Raw genomic sequence first — 19,665 nt, forward strand, 5'->3', positions numbered from 1 at the left:
ATGATAGGGCTCCATTGTTTCTTTCTTCTTGGCTAAGCGAGTGACGGGTGGCATGAAAAATGCTCCTAGGGATGAGATGCAATAATGCTGATGGATGCAAAAGGGGGAAGGCTTTTCTATGCAAATGATTTCCTAGGTTGAGGCAAAGCTATATGACAAAACCTAAGGAGGATTGGGTTGGGGATTCTAACTTCAAAGATATGTTGTCAAAGTACAAAAGGTCTGCTTTCCTATGTGCAAGCTTGGTGGTGATTGTGTCAACTTAAGGATAGACTGATGATCCTTTAGGAAGAACACGAGATTGACCACTTGCGAATTCCAACCTTTAGCTCAAGGTGACGAGGGATAACAAGTGACAAAGCTAGATTACCCTAGACAAAGCTCTGTCAAAGGGATAACCTTTGTGAGATTGGTGGATTTGGAAGATTTTAGGAATGGCAAACTTTTAGCAAGGTGACAACAATTTTGAAAGCTTAGATATGTAGAATTTTGATTACTGGCTAGATGGTATGATTCTAAATGAGATGGATGAGCTAATAATGCTTAAGGGGATAACCTAAGATGGCTGGCTTTTCTACAAAGATGACTCTAGAGTGAAGCTTATCCAAGAAGATGTGGAGAAACAAGGGTGTCTAATCATAGAAATCATGCCTAGTTGGTAAGGCATAAGCAGGATTAACTCTTGGATGTTGGCTAAATTTGATGGTGCGCTCTAACCAGGCCTCTTGAAGTGCTTCGTCAGTAGCTTTGTCCTCTACTTTGTGGAGTTTGGAAATTCGTGGGCTTGGTGTTATTGCTTTTCTCTTGGCTGAAAGTTCTTGGTATGCTAGAGATGGCTTGAGTTTGACCTTGTGAAACTTCTGTTTGGGTTTGGGTTGTTCCGACATAAATTCCTGAATCTGCTTGGCTTTGGGAAAAATCTCAATTTTTTTGCTTCAACTTGTTCAACTTCCAAAATAGGCAGTGACTGCGCTAAGTGTGCCCTAAGCTAGGATTGACCAAGTTTGGCAAACATTCATTCAACAAGTAAAATAAAAACAAGCAATAGATAGGAACACCCAGATAGAAGTTTGTGGTTCTCAGAATGTGGTACTTGCGCCAAGGAGTGTGTATGTTCTACAAATGTTTTGATTAGTCACTCCAACCACATTAACATCCTAGATGGTTTTCTGCAAGGCAGACAATTGGTTTAGCTAGGGAGTCCTCGATATACGCAAGGTACGTGAGGCCCAAATCCGTAGATGAGACCAAAAGGATGTCACACAGCCGAGAGGAACGGTAACCCACTTCTCCTCTTTCACTTCTCAAGGGTATAAAGTTCCTTGGGGCTTAGCCCGAATGACAAAATCTTGATCCCAAGAGAGGTGTCTTTCGATTCACCTCCCGATTCTTATACTCCACCGGAACACTGGAGTTGAGGTCGTCCAAGGGGTGATGAAATCCCCAAGCAGGCCTCCTAAAAAAGAAACAAGGTTTTGGATCCTAATCTTATGCACCCAAGATGGCCTCGAAAGACGACAAGGGGAGAGAAGACTCGGATGACCTTGGGCTAAAAAACACGCTTGTTCTTTTACCAACTGACTCTTATGTGTGCTAATCTAGACTTTGCAAGCACTCATGTTTAAGAGACAATGTTCAATTCCAACTTGAAGCGCCAACAAAAGTAAATCGATCGAAGAATGCACACAATAAGAAGAGTTAGGGTCAACAAAAGCAAACTCGCACGCCCGGAGGCCCTCCACGTCAAGTATCGATTAATTTTCTTTAAGGCATTCAAGATTGAGTGTGAGTTTGTTTTAAGTCCAAAACAAAAGTGTGTGAGATTCGATTTCAAGCACGCGCCCGGAGGCTCTCCACGTCAGTTGTTGTTCAATTTTAGTGCCCAAACTTGAAGTGTGATCGATTTAATCTAGAGTTTTGACCATTTAAGAATTTTGATAAAGTTAAAGCAAACGTTCAAAGACCAAGTGAGTGAGTTAGATTGTGGAACATTTAACACCTTTTTCAAGTAGACCCATCCCCATAAATGGCGCTGAGATTGCAACCAATGGTTAATATTTGATGGGTGATTAGAAAAGAGGTGAGTCCAAGGAACTACTCAAATTGATTTTTGTAAATTTGTATTTTAACTTAACAAAGTTTTTTAAATGTCCAAAAATCCAACTTTACCTAGATTGCATGTGAAAAAGAGATTTGTAATGGTTAATTGATCCTTGGCATTCAAGATTGAATTTTTTTGTTTTAAGCATGCATTCCAAAGAAAGTTGATTTTAATCCATGACATTCAAAAGTGTGTTTTTCAGCAACATTCCTTCAATGAAAAATGTGTTTAACCATTCAAGTTCATTTTTTTTTTTAGCAACATGCATTCAAAGACAAATGGTTAAACATTCAAGTTCATTTTTTTAGCAACATGAAAACCTGCAAGAAGCATGGTTAGTGGTTCCATATGTGCTCCAACCTGCAATGAGACAAAAAAAAAGCAATTTAGTTAGTTAGCCAAAATCTTCAAAAATGAGAGCTTAACTATGGGAAAAATTTTTTTAACTTTTTTAGTTATTTTTTTTACGCGTAAAAATGCTTAAAATGGTCTAAATCAGAAATGGAACATAAGCAAGCAGAGAACACAGTCTGCCAAAATACGAAGATGCTGAATTATAGAGGCGCCAAAATATGAAGAGGACAAAATAGATTTGCAGCACAGAACCCAGGTGACAAGCAGAGATGTCAATTTTTGCAGACGCAGATTTTCGCAGACGTCGATTTTCGCAGACGCGGATTTTCACAGATGTTGATTTGCGCAGACGCGGATTTTCGCAGAAGTCGATTTTCGCAGACAGTTGATTTGCGCAGACGCGGATTTTCGCAGAAGCAGATTTTCGCAGAAGTCGATTTTCGCAGACGCCAAAACCGCGCCAAAAAAAGCTGAAAAATGCGGTTTTTTTTATTTTTTATTTTTAGATGGTATTTCTTCTTCCTAAGTGCGTTCTTTAACCTACAAAAACAAGCAAAACACCCTCACAACACACTCAAACAACAACAAACATTAGATGGTTAGAAAAATGACATATAGATGAAAATAGATGATTAAATGACCCATAGTGGGGTCCCACCGGGCGTGCCAAAATGTAGAACCAGAATCAGTATGCAAAGAACATTAACAAATGAAGTAAACATTCACAAACCAAAAACTAAATTCACATATATGCTTAGACTAAGAAAGAAAATAAGAAGTGCAAAACCTCACAAGAGAAAACACTCCATGCTTTCTTGATTCTGTAGATGTGTCCTTTTGCTGTGGATGTATGCTCAAGATGCTCAAAAGCTGCTTCAATGGAGATGGGTAATGGAAAATTGGTAGCTTTGTGAGATCTCAATTTGGCATTATAAGGGTATGGTTGATGGCTTTGGTTCTCAAAATAGCATGGTAACTTTAGCTCAAAGATTGTTGATGAAATGGCTTGGGATGGGATTCAATTTATAGGCTAAGGGGTAGAGGGATGGAGGGCTTAGATGCAAGGATGGATGAAGGCTTAAGGAGGGCTAAGATGCACTCAAAGGGGAGCACATGGATTGTGCTTGTTTAGCACCAATGGGAAGGTGACACTTGTCACAAGGAGGATGAGTGTGAGAGGGTAGGGTTAAGGGTTGGTTAAAGTCATGATGAGTGGGGTTGAGTATGTAAGAGGGATGTAAGAGGAATGAGTGTGGAAGAGGGAAGAGTGTGGAAGATGGGTGTAAGAGTCATGAGTGGGCTTGTAAGAGTCTTTATGTTTTGTAAGAGCACTCATGACTTAGTGGTTGGGTTTTTTTTTGAGGGGAGACTTTGGTTTGGATTAGGAAAGTCTTAAACTTGTTTAAGGAATGTGACAACATTAGGGGGTGGATTAGGCTTGGGTTTAGGATTAGATTAGGGATGTTAGAGATGTGCAAGTGGATGGCATTAATGAGGGTGGGTGAGTTAGTGGCTAAGCTTGGTTAGTATGGGTGGATGGGGTGGATTAGGCTAAATGGAGGATTAGAGATAGGTTAGGGTTTTTTTGAATTTGAGGATTTCATTTATCAAATAGATTTAATAAATGGGGATTTTTGGAATTAGATAGAAGAATAGGATTTAATTGATAAATAGTAGATTATTTGATTTATCAATTAGGACTATAGATGATTAATTAATTAATCAACTAGGGGATGACAAAGGATTAATTAAATAGAAATTTAATTAATAATGCCTTTTTAGATAACTAAATAGGATTACTAAAATAGTGTAATCAAATTTAGGTGTCTACAGTCAAGACTTGATCATATGAGTGTAGAAACCATTTTTGACCTCTTCTTAGTTTTGTTTCAAATATTCAATAATTCCCTCAAATCAATATGCCCTAAATCTGTATCTTTTATATCTGAGTTGTCATCCTAGAAGTGTAATTTTATTGGAATGCCTTGGAACTTGAAGACCACATGTTTTAGTGCCATTTTCTTGTCCAAGGAAGATGAAGAAGATTCCATTATATTTTCATAAAGAGATGTCCATTAGTCTAGATTTGAGGAAAAAATGAATAAATTAAACCATAAAATTGATACAAAAAACCCTAAAAATATACACTATGAAAGAAAACATAGAAAAAACCCCACTATAACCCTAGTTTATGAAAAAATTGCATAGTAGGTGCACCTAACAAGTGCACTTGATGCACCATTTTTTTGCATATTGCTTAGGTGCCTTTTGCTTTCCATTTTGTGGGTGTGCACTAGTGCACCCAGTTAGTTGCGCCAGTGTGCACCTTTAGAATGGTGTTTTAGTGTTTTTTATGTTTTAAGTGTTTTAAGCATTTTTGGGGAGGAAAAAGGGTGCACATCAGTACACTTGGGTAGGTGCATTGATGCACACCATTTTATGAGTTTTGTGCTTGTTTTTTTTAAGGCAGAGTGAGGGTGTATCACACCTCAATGAATGCAAAGCTATAGTCATGTGGGGCATGAGGATACAAGGAGAAGGTAGACCTGTTGAGAGTTCAAGCTACGAAAATGTAAGGTAGTGTGCAGGAAAAGGTGCAAGGTATGGAGTAAGAGGGGTTATGGGGTTTTATAGACCCCATGGTCACCTTTGTTTTAGGGAGGCTTGCAGCTCTACAACTACAACTAAAATAACTTTATTCCTTATTTTGGTTCATCAGTGCACCTATTTAGGTGCGTTGTTGTGCCCTTTTCTTGCAAAAAGGCCTTTGGTACTAAAATATCTAATTTTTGAACAAACAAGCCACTTGGGTCAGAATTAAACATAAAGTAGGGGACCAAGATAAACCTCAAAATGGCTTGGACCCTAGACTAGGGCCTCAAAAGTCCAAAAAAAAAAGTAGGTGGTCCCCATTTTTGTTGGGAAATGGGGTGTGCATTGTGAAACCACAATAATAACCTATCATAAAAACCAAAATAAACCTTTCTCCAAACTAAATAGTTTCTTAGCCCTATCACCACTTGAATCTAACCCAAATAGATCATAGGATTTAAAATACTTCTTTCTAAGGGCCATTGGACTTCACAAGAGAGAATATGAACAAACATTGATGAAAATCTACTATTTATTTTCCACATTTGAATAAAACTAGACCCAAAATCAAGCTTGGGTTTTCCTAATAGTAAATTTTTTTATTGGTGAACACTACTAAGGAGTGTATAATAGTAACAAGTAATTTGAATAAGAAAAATTCTAATCACATTACTGAAATAGAATATTACTAAGGCCTTAACCTTGTTGTTTTCTTAAGACCATTTGTTATTCTTGTTCTTATAAGATGCCCTAGTATAAACTAGGATGAAGGACCAACTGACATAGATTAATCAGATTACATTTAATAACTAACTCTGTAACTTAGTCTCAAATTCCAACTTACAATTCCTAGACCCTCCTTAGTGAGAGCCTTGACCTTTCTAAGATAATGATTCATTTGTCATGAGAATTTCTTAAAAATAGGTATGAGGTTTCAACGCTTATTTCCTCCTTAACTATAATATACATCATAGGCCTAAATTTTTTTCCCTAGAATTTAGATCATTTCAAATTACCATTGAAGCCATTTAGACCAACAAACTATATCAAATGAATCCTTCTTTCTAGAATTACTTAATATAAAATGAAGCAATTTTTCTAGAGTATTATAATTGCCATGAAATAGCATAAGATTTATGCTTTAGTTCCATGGATTGTCATTAATACCTTTGAAATAAATTCATAATGTAATCATTAGTTTATCAAAAAACTAGATATAGTTCTCAAATAAGTTTCTTTTTAACAAAAAAATTAGTTTAATATGGAAAGTTTATGAAATAAATCAAAATCATCACTATTCATCCCTAAATATCACTCACATATCTTATATGGCTACATGTAGAGAATGCTCATGTAAGATACCATCTTCCTTGAAGTATCTCTCTAGCCAATTCTCCTCAACAGGGTCTAGTATGATGATGAAGAAGAGGAGAAAACAAAAATTCCTTTGATAAACATCTATCTCCTCCCAAAATCTTGTCGAGCCTTCTGTAAAAATTATTGGATACATAGGAACTAGCTCCTCCTTAATGTATAGAATATTATAATTTATTGCCAATGGGATAGTGAGTTTCCCTCTAATATTTGTGAGGATCATTTCTAGTCCTCCCAACAATTCATTATCAAATAGTTCTGAATATAGAATCACAATGAGGGCATTATCTACATAAAAATAACTAGTCACTATGATAAACATAGCAACTATGACTACATTGGAGTGAAACTGATTAGGATTATTGATGTATTGGTTACCTAGGCACTATAGCATTGCACTCTATATAATAATATTTTTAATGGGCACAAATTTCCTAATCATATTTATCTTAATTGGATTGTCAAAAGCCATGAGACAAAAAGGGGAAGTAATCTTAATGGGAGTATCCATACTTGCAGAATGCAAAAGCATGCCCAAACATTCTTTTTATAAAGGAAAAAAGTATAAATAAATGTCATCACTACGCAAGAGGAATAAGTAATTAAGACTTACACATGCAAAGGAGAGAATAAAGAAATAAAAGGATGTGACATTCTAGCTAAGCCCAAAGTGGGATATTTGAAGGAAAGCACACATCATTTATTGAATAAAGGACCAGGTCTTTAAAAGCCAAGCATTTATAAACTTTAAAGAAGATAAATTTGATTATTGTTAATATTTATAAGTCTTTTTAGGAAAAGGTTGTTAAGGTGGGTATGGCCAGTGATAAAAAATTGTTTAACAAATCTCATCTACCCCCTCATTGGCTAGTTTGTTAGCCATACTATTTACATCTCTATAAATATGATTAATGGTAGTTTTCTTAATTATTTTAGCTAATTCAAAGGCCTTAGTTAGAAAAGAGTATAATTTCCAATTAGGCATAGATTTATTTTAAATGAATTAATTACTATGGCCGAATCACCCTAAATTTCTACTAGATTAGGGTTCAATTTAGAGAAAATCCACAAACCCTCAATTAGTCTTATGAGTTCAGCTTCATTCTGTGTAGCATTTCCTATTGGTTTTTAATATTTTCTTGTCATAAAATGGGGGAAGTTTATCTCTAGACCATTGATTCCTCATTTTATCATCCCAAGGATACATTGGCATTATCGTCCCATTGTAACTCGAGATTTTTCAATTTAGGGTTTCAATTATGTGAACCTTTGTTTTAGTTGTAAGAAGATCATAAGAGATACTCATATTTTTAAGATTCTCCCATTTCTATTGTTCCACAATTCCCAAAGAATGATAGAAGGAGAAATTATCCATAGTCCATGATAGATACATCCAGAGTTCAACTTAGCCCAAGATAGTAGAAACACAAAATAGAGTAAGGAAATACTAGACTATAACTTATTTTATTGCAAAACAATACCAAACTTTTGATGCATATGATAAATTTATTAGGATATGGTTTCCATCTTCCTCAACTAATTCACATAAGGGTCAATGAGGGGTTTCTTCAAAGCCAATCCTCCTAATTGCATCCATACCTAAAATTTTATTTTGGAGAGCTAACTAGGAAAAATCTCCAACTTTGGGTATTCAAGGGGGTCCCAACATAAGGAATGGGGTATTACCACCTTAGGATGATGCCTCAAATTGTAGATATAGTTGTAACCATCTTTTGAATTGTATTCCCCATTTTTAGAAACATTTCAAATCAATATATAATGTTGTCCTGAGAACTTTATATTCCTTTCATTCAATACTACAATAAGTTCTTCCTCTTCCTGAGGAGATGAATTGAAGGCTAAAAATGAATTCCATTTCTATCTTGTTGAAGAATTATCATCTTTCTCCACATAATTTATTAGGTAAGGGTCAAGTCATTCTTGTAGAATAGTTCTAGTGGTTCCTAAATTTTCCATGTTTATAATTATTTGATGCCCTCCTTAGGGATCCATCTAGAATTAGACTAGATCCCCCTTACCTAATTTCCATGTTACTTTATTTAGAATGATGGATATATCTTAGCATAAATTTTAATAAATTAAACTCCCTAGGGGGATTTTTAGTTCTGAGAACACTAAGTGGACCATTAGAGTATAAATACTTATTGTAAATGATCTATCTCACTTTAGGTTGGAGAATTTGATCATTCTCTAAATATGTTTTTCTCTAAGAGCCATAGCTTTATCCTACAAGCCTTTGGTCCCAAAATCTCCCTCTGCCTTAGGTCAGCATGTAGGTATAGGACTAATAATTAGGATGGCAGGGGGGTGAATCACTAATCACCAAATTCAAAATTTATCACTAGCTTGTTACTTTCACATAATTTATTGATAAGATCTAGTTATACCTATAGTGTTGTTATCAGTTAAACATACAATAAACACAAAAAAAAAACATAAACATAAAAAAATTGTAACACCAAGATTTATCTACTAAAAACTTGATTAGGGTGAAAACCATATTGTCAGAATGGTACCCACAAAATATAGTACTCTTCTAGAATATGCCTTGTTAGGAGTTTTCCCAATTAAGGGTTATAAAACACTATTAAGTGTACCTTGTTATAGGATTTCCCTCTAGATTTCTAAGGATCTTTAATATGCAAGGAGTGATCTTGATAAAGGATTTTAGCACTCTAATATGATAATGTCACCTTGTTAGAGGTTTTACAACAGTCTAATTAAGGTAATCCTTCTAAGGGATTTATACTACTACAATGGTGAGAATGTAATGAAAATAATAATGATATGTGATTTGCATTGCCTCACTATATCAAATTGAATAAAGCTCATCAATATAATAGCATACCATTCACTTTTCTTCTTTATCCTTCCTCTTCTTTGATATCTATGTTCCTCTTTCTAGTCACTATTCCTCCTCTTATCTCTCTTAATCTTTGTTTCCTTATCATTTTTATGCTTTTTACAAAACCTAAACCTAGAGTTTCCAATCACAAAGTCATATCTTCATCCTTGTAGAAACTTCTCAAAAAATCCTAGAACACTTCCCCTAAAAAGTTGGCTTGGTAAATATATCAGAAACTTAATCTTTGGTTGGAATGTATTCCAATCTAACCTCTTTATTTGATACTTGTTTTCCTATAAAATGATACTTTATATGATACTTTATTACTTTATGCTTTATTTTTTAGTGCATTATTGAAATTTTGGAGATGTTAGTAGCACTAGTGTTATCATAATGTATAACAAAATGTTCTTCAATTAGTTCTTGTATTCCTTCCAAAATTTATTTCATCCATACAAATTTTTGATAATTGACTGTGTCTACCACTTACTTTTCTTCTATAGTTGATTATGATATGCAATTTTTCTTCTTGGTGATCCATGCAACTAACCTTTCTCCAAGAAAATATGCTCCACCACTTGTGCTTTTTATTTCATCAATATTGCCTCCCTAATCTACATCCATAAAATTTCAAAAAAAAAAATCCTTCCATTTCATACTATAAATTGAAATCTTGAGTACCTTTTAGCTATTAAAATAGTCTTTTTACTATTGTAAAATGTGACTCTTTGGGTTGTGATAAAATCCTTGCAATAATTGATATAGCTATTGGACACTACAATTGGTTCAATTTTTCTTTTTTCATTGATGTCGAATCTACTAATGATACATGTTTCTATCTAATCCAAATATCATATCTATTTGATTGATGAAAAATATTTGGAAGATTGCTCAGAACAAACATACCTAGAGGAAAGGTTGAGTTATGAAAAGGAAGCTAAAATGGACATTTGATTAGTTAGAATTTGATAAGATAAAGAGATATTTTATATCTTGATTACAAGCCAAGATATATCATTTATATAAAGCTTGACCAAACAATAGAAGTGAAAGAGTAAGGAATGCCAAGTGATGCTAGTATCAATTGAGCCACAATAAGTGTCAATAAATTCTAATACTGACCTAGCATCAATATCAATCAAGTAATAATGTTGATTCCAAGGTATAATATCTAAGATGATTGAGTAATTTAGTGATGATAGAGTGCTAGAACTTAGTGATGATTGAGTAATAGTATTTTGAATGTGTGTGAGAAATTGTGATTTCTAGCCAACTTAGTAGATTATTTGGGATATAGAAATCATTTGAAGATAATATTGATGAGTTGAGTTATTTAATTCAAGGAGAGGATTAGGTATAATACCTAAGATCAAATTTTATGGATAAGAAGTTTCTAGAAAAGAGGAATAGATACAATAAACATGATGAATTAGTTCATAAATCCTAAGATCTACAGGTGATCATGAAAATAAAAAAGCCTAAATTACCTATTTAAGGAGGTATAGAGTCAAAGAGAAAGCTTGTGTGAGAGTTAAGAAAGAGAAAGGAAATGCTTGTGCATATTTTGCTAAAGTTGATAAGTGAAACCAAGTGAGAGGTTTAAGTTTTTTGGAAGGAGAAGATTGACTGCTTGAAGGGCTACTGAGTGAGTCAAGGATAGAGATGACAAGGGGGAACTTATCAAAGAATCATCACATGAAGAAACTAAAAAATGAATTGTAATCATATAGATCAAAACCTTACTATTTTCTTTCTAATCATTGTAAATAGTTTGTAGTGAAATCCTTTAATCAAAGGTTGACCTAATTGTCATTTACGACTTAATAGTCTACGTAAATCCCTTAATAATGTGACATCTTAAATGGAATAATCAAATTCCTCTAATAAAGCCTCTCCTAATAGAGTGATTAAATCCTATAAATAGGTCACATTTAGCAATGTATATTGTAACCTTTAACAAGGTTGGCTCCTAACATAGCTCACTTCGAAAGAGTGAAAAAGTGGTGATATGTTGTTGGTGGTTTTTCCAAAATTGGGTTTTCACATTAAATCCTACTATCAAATTTGTGTTGAATGTTTTATGGTGTTTTACACTTACATGATTTGATGTAGGAGCATCCTGGGTGTAAGGGAAATCTTGCATCACCCAAAAGTATTTTATTTTTAGTCATTTCTATTTTAATAGGGACTAGTAGAAAGGGTGGTTACTATTTATTGAAGCTTGCTATTTTTAGTAAGTTTTTCATATGAACTCAAAATGTTCTCATTTTCTACAAGAAAGTTCATTTAAGAGATATAAGCCTACCATAAAAATCTCATTGCTCCAGCTTAAGTATTGAAGAAGTTAAAATTTGTAAAAAAATCTTCAGGCTCACCGCTAAAGGCCTTAGAGAGCCTAGATGAGGTCCAAAAACATGATGGAAGGGTGCTAGAATGGTGTCAAGCCTATAGATCAGGAGCTAGTGTTTTCAAAAAGTGGTTATAGTAGCAAATCAGAGAAATTATTTGTGATTATGGCCTTTCAAAGTTGGGCTGCTCAAAATTTCTAAATTAATTGTTAGAGATGTATTTGGCTGACTCTATATGTTTTTAGGATCTATTGGCCCTAAGTATTAAGTTTGAGCATCTAGAACCTTCCAAAATGGCATAAAACTACCTATTTAAGAAAGGCCTAAACATTGTCTAGGGGAGCTCTAGGTGATAGTTCACCACTTTTCTTGTAAAGTATTGTACTAAAGGGTTAGCATATTGTACTTTTGAATTCTGAAATTCACATTTATGATACAAATAAGAAGCCCATATTTTGTTCTTGCATTTGTTGTTGTTTCTTTGTTTCTATTAAAAGTTTATGGTATTAAGGGGACACCCTACATCAAGTGGTATCAGAGCCAGGTTTCTTAAGTGTGTATACAAATCACTAACTATGAGGTAGTTTTCACTAGGACCATGGTTTGGGCTAAGCATATAGACATATCACCGATTGTGAGGCAACTTGTACTAGGGTTTCAGCAGAAGCTCCAAAAATGCCTCCACAAAGAGAGCATGGTAGAATAACTATTGGTATTACACTTAGGGTTTTTGGAGCCCTTCAAAGACAGATGCAAACATTGGAAGAAAAATATGCATAGAGGAATTAATCTTTTAGTAAGAGCTGAAAGCAAGAATGAGGATAAGGTAGAAGAAAATGCTAGAGCAGAGGTAGTTCTAAACTCAAAGAAAGAGAGGATGTTTAGGTCCATTTCCAAGATTAGAAAAAGACCTAAGCTTGAAGTTCCCACATTTTCAAGAAATCTTAATCTAGAGGAGTTGATCGATTGGATCAATGAACTAGAGGAGTACTTTGAATATGAAGATATTGAAGATCCTAATAGGGTCAAGTTTGTGAAGGCAAAACTGAAGGGACATGCAAAGATCTAGTGATAGGAGGTTCAGTTGGAGTGAAATAGAAAGGGAAAGGACAAAATCACCAGATGGAAATGGATGGTAACTAAATTGAAGTGACAATTCATTCATATGTATTATGAGCTTGATCTATTGAAGAAAATGCAAGGGTTGAAGCAAGCAAGAAAATCTATTTAAGAGTATATTGAAGAATTCTACTGAGTTCTCATTAAAATTGACCATGCAAAAGCTAATAAGGAGAAAGTCATTCATTATCTTAATGAGTTAAGGCCAAGCATTCAAGATGAGTTGAGTCTAGGTTGAATGAATAGTATTGAGGAGGCATACTAGTTATCCCTAAGAGTTGAGGAGAAACTGAGCAAGAAGTTTGATTATAAGAATAGTGGAAGAGGTCATGGTGGAAGATTTGGTGGATGATCTTATGGTAGTCATAATGATGATCAAAAGAACAAGGATGAGGCTAGAAGTAGTAGTTAGAACCAGAGGGGAAACAAATGCAATTTTTTCCATAATTAGAATAATAGAGAATAGAGAGGAAAAGGTAGAGGACAAGGATCTGAAAGAGGAGGCTTCCATGGGAAATGTTTTCACTACAAAGAAGAAGGGCATATAGCATTTGAATGTACCTAGTGCCAAGGAAGGACAAATCAAAGAATAGAAGGCAAGGCTAGAGTTGTACATCTTGATGATGATGACAGATCCTCACATTTTGAAGATGCTAAAAGAGGAGAAGTCCTAGTTAACCGAAGAATCCTACTAAGTGATGAGAATGAACCTAAGAAAAGAAGGAGCTTGTTTTGCACAAGGTGTAGATGTGAAGATAAGTGTTGTGATATGATTATTCATGGTGGAAGTAATGACAATTTGGTGTCAAAAATTATGGTCACCAAGTTGAAGTTGAAATGAAAAAAACACCCACATCTATACCATATTGCTGGGATGCAAGATGACCACAAGGTCATGGTCAATGAACAATGCTTAATGAAGTTCAAGATCAAAAGGTACCAGGAGGAGGTTCTATGCAATATCATACATATGGACATATGTCATATGTTGTTGAGTAGGCCATGGAAATTTGATAGGCATGTTGTATATGATGGGTGAGAAAATACCTACACTCTAACTAAGGATGGAGTGAAACATAAGTTGATGCCATTGAGGATAAAGAAGAAAAGGTATGTAGTGCTATCAGAATATGTTTTATTGATGAAAATGAGTTTCTTAAAGGTATGAAGCATGAGAATATGTATTTTGCTATAATTCCTAAAGATAGTAAATAAGGAGTAAAGGAGGTACTCCTAGAAGTTGTAGATATGTTGAGAGAGTTTTCTGATATTGTATTAGATAATATACCTGATGGATTACACCCAATGAAGAAGAGCAATCACCTAATGGATTTGGTTCTAGGATCCAGTTTGGAAAACGAGGCAGTGCATAGAATGACACAAACATTAAGTGAATAGTTGAATAGGAAAATTCATGAGTTGTTGTAGAAGGAATTGATTTGAGAGAGTCTAAGTCCATGTACTATACTATTAGTATTAGTAAAAAGAATAATGGAGAATGGAGGATGTGTATATATTCTCATTCTATCAACAAGATCACAATAAAGTATATATTTTCATTGCCAAGAATGGATGATATTATGAACTATTTGAGTGGAGCTAAGTATTTCAATAAGATAGATCTAAAGAGTGGGTACCATTAGATTCGTATCAGAGAGGGTGATGAGTGGAAGACTACTTTCAAGACAAGGGAAGGATTGTATGAGTGGTTAGTCATGCCTTTTGGGCTAACCAATGCACTGAGCACTTTCATGAGGCTCATGAATGAGGTACTGAAGGAGTTTCTAGGAAAGTTTGTCATTGTTTACCTAGATGATATATTGATCTTTAGTAAGACATTGGAGGAGCATTGGATTAACATATGAAAGGTGTTTGATAAGTTGAGGGAAGAAAAGTTGTTGATAAACTTGAAGAAGTGCAATTTTGTAAAGAAGTAGTTAATGTATCTAGGATAGGTAAGATCTTTTCATGGATTGACTACATTTTACAGAAAGTTCAAAAGAGGTTTTAGTAGTATTTTTGGACCCTTGACTAAAAACATGAGAGGAGATAGGAAAGAGTTTAAGTGGACTATAGGAGCAGGTAAGAGTTTTAATTTGTTGAAATAGAAAGTTATTATGCAACCTATTTTAGCACTTCCTAATTTTAACAAGGTGTTTCAAGTAGACTGTGATCCTAGTGATATTGCAATAGGAGTTGTTTTGAGCCAAGAAGTTAGACCTATTGCTTATTTTAGTGAGAAGTTGAATGATGCAAAAAGAAAAATATTATATTTATGATAAAGAATTTTATGTTATAGTTCAAGCATTTAAGAAGTGGAGACACTATCTTCTTCTAAGGAGTTTGTTTTGTATATTTATCATCAAGCTTTGCAATATTTGAATAGTCAAGAAAATTTGAACCAAAGACATTTAAAGTGGGTTGAGTTTTTTTCAAAGTTATACATTATTTTTTGAAACATAGGAGTGGTAGGTCTAACAAAATTGTAGATGCTCTTAATAGAAGATAACTTTTGATGAAAAAAATGTAGATAGTGATTGGGTTCAAGGAACTTAGAACTTTATATTGAGATGATCCTAATTTTGGTGAAGCATGGAAGGCTTGTACAGAACCTATTAGACTTGATAGAAAAAAGTGGTTGGATTTTATGATCTAGGATAGTATGTTGTTAGAGGAAGCTAGTTGTGTATTCCTAGAAGGTCAATGAGAGAGAATCTCATCAAGAAGAAGCATACTGGAGGATTGGCTAGACATTTTGGAAGAGATAAAACCATAGCTTTGGTTGCTAAAAATTATTACTGGCCATAGTTGTATAAAGATGTGATGAAGTTTGTACAAATTTCCAGAGCATGTCAGATGAGAAAAAGAGTGAAGCAAAATACAGGTTGTATAAGCAAAATACAGGTTGTATAAGCAATTATCTATACTAGAGAAGCCATGAGAGGATGTTAGCATGGATTTTGTTCTTGGATTACTGAGGACACAATGTAGGCATGATTCTATTTTTGTGGTGGTTGACAAGTTTCCAAAGATGACACATTTTATTTCTTACAAGAAGACTAGTGATGTTGTTCATGTAGAAGTGGTGAGACTACATGGTCTACCAAAGAGTATAGTTTTATATAGAGATACCGAATTTTTTGGGTATTTCTAGTGTACATTGTGGAAGAAGTTGAAAAAAATTTGAAGTTTAGTTCATCACATCATCCACAAATTGATGGATAGACAGAAGCTATGAATCATAGTTTGGGAAACTTGTTGAGATGCTTGGTTGGAGATAAACCAAAAGGATGGGATATGATTTTACTATAGGAATAGGAGTACTAGTAAATCACCATTCTTGATTGTATATGGGAGTAGTTCTAGAAATGCTTTTGAATTGAGGCATTTGGATAAAGGAGTGATAAGTAGTGCTGAGGTAGAAAATTTTGCTAAACATTTTTAGAAAATCCATGAGGAGGTGAGGAAGCACATCATAAAGATGAATTCACAGTATAAGGCTAAGGAAGATGTGAAAAGGAGATATAAGGAATTTTAGATTGTAGATGAAGTCATGATTCATTCAAAAAAGGAGTGTTTTCTAGTGGGTATGTATAATAAGTTGAAGATGAAGGAATTTGGACTATGCAAGATAGTGAAGAAGCATGATTTCAACAATGAATATGAAGCAGAGTTGCCTGCTGAATTCAATATTTCACTAGTATATAATATTTTAGATTTGATAGAGTATTATGAAAGAGGTGATGAAGATGAAGTTGTATTAGCACAGTGGAAAATTCTAGTAGCTAGTTCGACTACAAAGGAGATTGAGGAGATACTAGATAGTCATGTTGGAAAAGGTACTAGAAAAAAAACTTATGAGGAATATATGGTCAAATAGAAAGGAAGACCAATTGAGGATTCATTATGGCTAGCAAAGGAGGAGGTTAACTATCTTAGTTTTCCTCTAAACACCTAAGATGTGATGGGGTCACTTCTCAAATTATCTCGAGTGTTTGATGCAAGAGAATTGTGGGTGTATGAGCAATCTTGCATCACCCAAAAATATTTTTTTATTTTTAGTCTTTTCTATTTTAACAAGGACTAGTAGACAAGTAGGTTGCTATTTTTAGGATCTTTCTATTTTTAGTAAGCTTTTCATACGAGCCTAGAAAGTTATCATATTCTATAGGAAGGTTCATTTTAGAGATATAAGCCTACCATAAAAACATCATTACTCTAGCTTAAGCATTGGAGAAGTTATTGCAGATTTTTGGTGTAAAATTTTGCAGAAAAACATTCAGGCTCACCATTGGAGGCGTTAGAGTGCCCAAATGACGTCCAAAAACTTGATGAAAGAGCACTAGCATCATTTCAAGCCTATAGATCAGGAGCTAGCATTTCTAAAAGGTGGTTATTATAGCCAATCAGAGCAATGGTTCATGAGTTATGGCCATATGAAGTTGGGCTACTTGAAATTTCTAAAATTATTGTCAAAGATGTATTTGGCCAACTCTATATGTTTTCTTAGGGTTTGTCGATGCTAGATATTAAGTTTGAGCATCTAGAACCCTCTCGAGCATCATAAAACTACTTATTTAAGAAAAGCCTAAACATTGTCTAGGATAGATCTGGGTGATAGTTCATAGCTTGTCTTGCAAATTATTGTACTGAAGGCACCCATGTTGGTTAGCATATTGTACTTATGAATTCTGTAATTTTTCCATTTGTGTTGCAAATAAGAATTCCATATTTTGTTCTCACATTTTCTATTGTTTCTTTGTTTCTATTATGAGATTATGGTATTAAGCGAAGCACCCTGCATCATACCCTATTACCCTATGGATTATTCTTTTCATTATTTTGATAGGTCTATTATCTAGTTTTGGTGATTTTGATAGGTCCATTGTCTAACCATAGTGAATTATCATGAATCCTACTTAGTATAATCCTGATCCATTCAGTTTTTAAAACATTAGGGAAATCTAGGGGATGAATTAACCCTTTCTTCTCTACAATATTAAACTCTTCCCTTAGCACTCCATTTTCACAAAGTTTTCCATATGCTTCTCTTATTTCCACATCTCTAATACTACCAATCTTATAGTTGTAACACTTTCTAATATCTTGAATCATTAAAAAAATTGGTGGTATCATGGATAATGCACTGGAGGGATCTTGCTTGTATGCAATGTCTAGTATGGCTTTGAAAATAGGTTTCTTAACTTTGTTACTAACCAAGTAAACATTAAAAACCTCCTTACCCTCTACACCTTTTCCTATTAAGGGACTAGATGCCATTTTACAAAGCTAGGGTTTACAAAATATGAAACAACATAGCTCAAAAAATGATAAATACGTTGCAAAATCTGATGAAATGGTGTGAAATTTTTGTTCAAATCTTTGGGAAATGCTCTGAATGGAATTTCTAGATCACCTCTAGCTTTTTCTTGTTCTTTATTAATTTCAAAATGATGTAAAATGAGCTGAAATTAATCAAACATCCCTTTGAAGTACTGCAATTAATGTTGAGTGCTTACATAGCTATAAGCTCAACATTAAATAATTTATGGCTCACTCAATAGCCATTAGTTTTTCCATTCATTCAGAAACCATTATGAGCTTGGCAACAACTAGCCAGTCTATTAGCATTTCACTTAGCAATCATAGGAAACTTTTCATGCTCAACAATAACATGAAAAACTTAAATATTTTCTTTGATTCCTAATAAAATCTTGCATCTTCATTTATGCTTATATAATATTTTAAGTACTAAATCCTTTGGAGCTGATGTATGATATAACTTTTAAATATCAATCCCACATACCTCTTGATTTATTAGTTTAATGAGGTGAGATCACCTAACCCATTGGGTGAAGTGATCCTTTCTCCATTTGATGTGTTGTCGTCCCCCTTTTTCTTCCATGTCTTGTTCATATCATTTTGACATTTTCAACATCTGCCTTGCCTTTTCCTTTATTGAACTCACAACTTGGTGTCTTTGATCTTGTTGGACAATATTGACTGATGTGACCAATCTTCAAACAACTAAAACATGTGATTTGACTCAACCACTTTTTGTAGTCACTTCTAAAGTGTTTTCTAATACAATTCTCAAGAACATGTCCATACTCTTGACAATAGTGATTGCTATATCTTGTATTATAATCCTAGTTGTAAGAGTTGTCATTGTTCTTTACCTTTTTTTCTAGTTTGATGACCACATGGGTTTGGATCTACACTCAAAATCTCTATGTCCATACTTTTGATAGTTGTAACAATATCCTTCAAATCTTTGTGTATGCATGGTCTTAGTTCTATATTCATGTGCTCGATGACCTTGTTTGTTGCACTTATGGTAGTGAACCATGCTCTATGCTTGACATTCTAATTTACAATCTTTCTTGTCCACACATAAGAAGTATGTCCTTTCTTACCATAATTATGACAAGTAGGTTTAGAATTCTTACCCTATTTGCTCTTTCCTTCAACACTTTTAGATGACTCTCTTTCCTTGGTACCTATGTATCGCAATCTAGATGTATCATTATTAGATCTAGGGGATCTCAATAATTGCTCAAAGTATTTTCCCTTTTTAGATCACTATGTAATTGCTCATTCTGCAACTTCAATATTTTTATATTAATGTCCTTGACATTCAATTCATAGTTGGAATTCATCATTTGACTCAAAGTATCCAATTGCATGTTAGAAATATTAGTTAGCTCTTATGATTTATCTTCCATTTTGTTGGTCAAAAATCTTTTGTCTTCTTCAATCACTTTGTCTTCCATAGCTTTGTTTTTCTATTTGGTCACCTCACATAGGAGTATGGCTTGTGATTCTTGCTCCAACTTGAGATTTCTAATTTCTTTAGCTTAGGCTCTATTCTTTTCCATTAGATCTGCAACTACTACATCAAATTCATTAGA

This window comes from Cupressus sempervirens, chromosome 3 (genome assembly GCF_028749045.1).
Source record: "Cupressus sempervirens isolate cs-2001-9-10 chromosome 3, ASM2874904v1, whole genome shotgun sequence".
Lineage (NCBI taxonomy): Eukaryota > Viridiplantae > Streptophyta > Pinopsida > Cupressales > Cupressaceae > Cupressus > Cupressus sempervirens.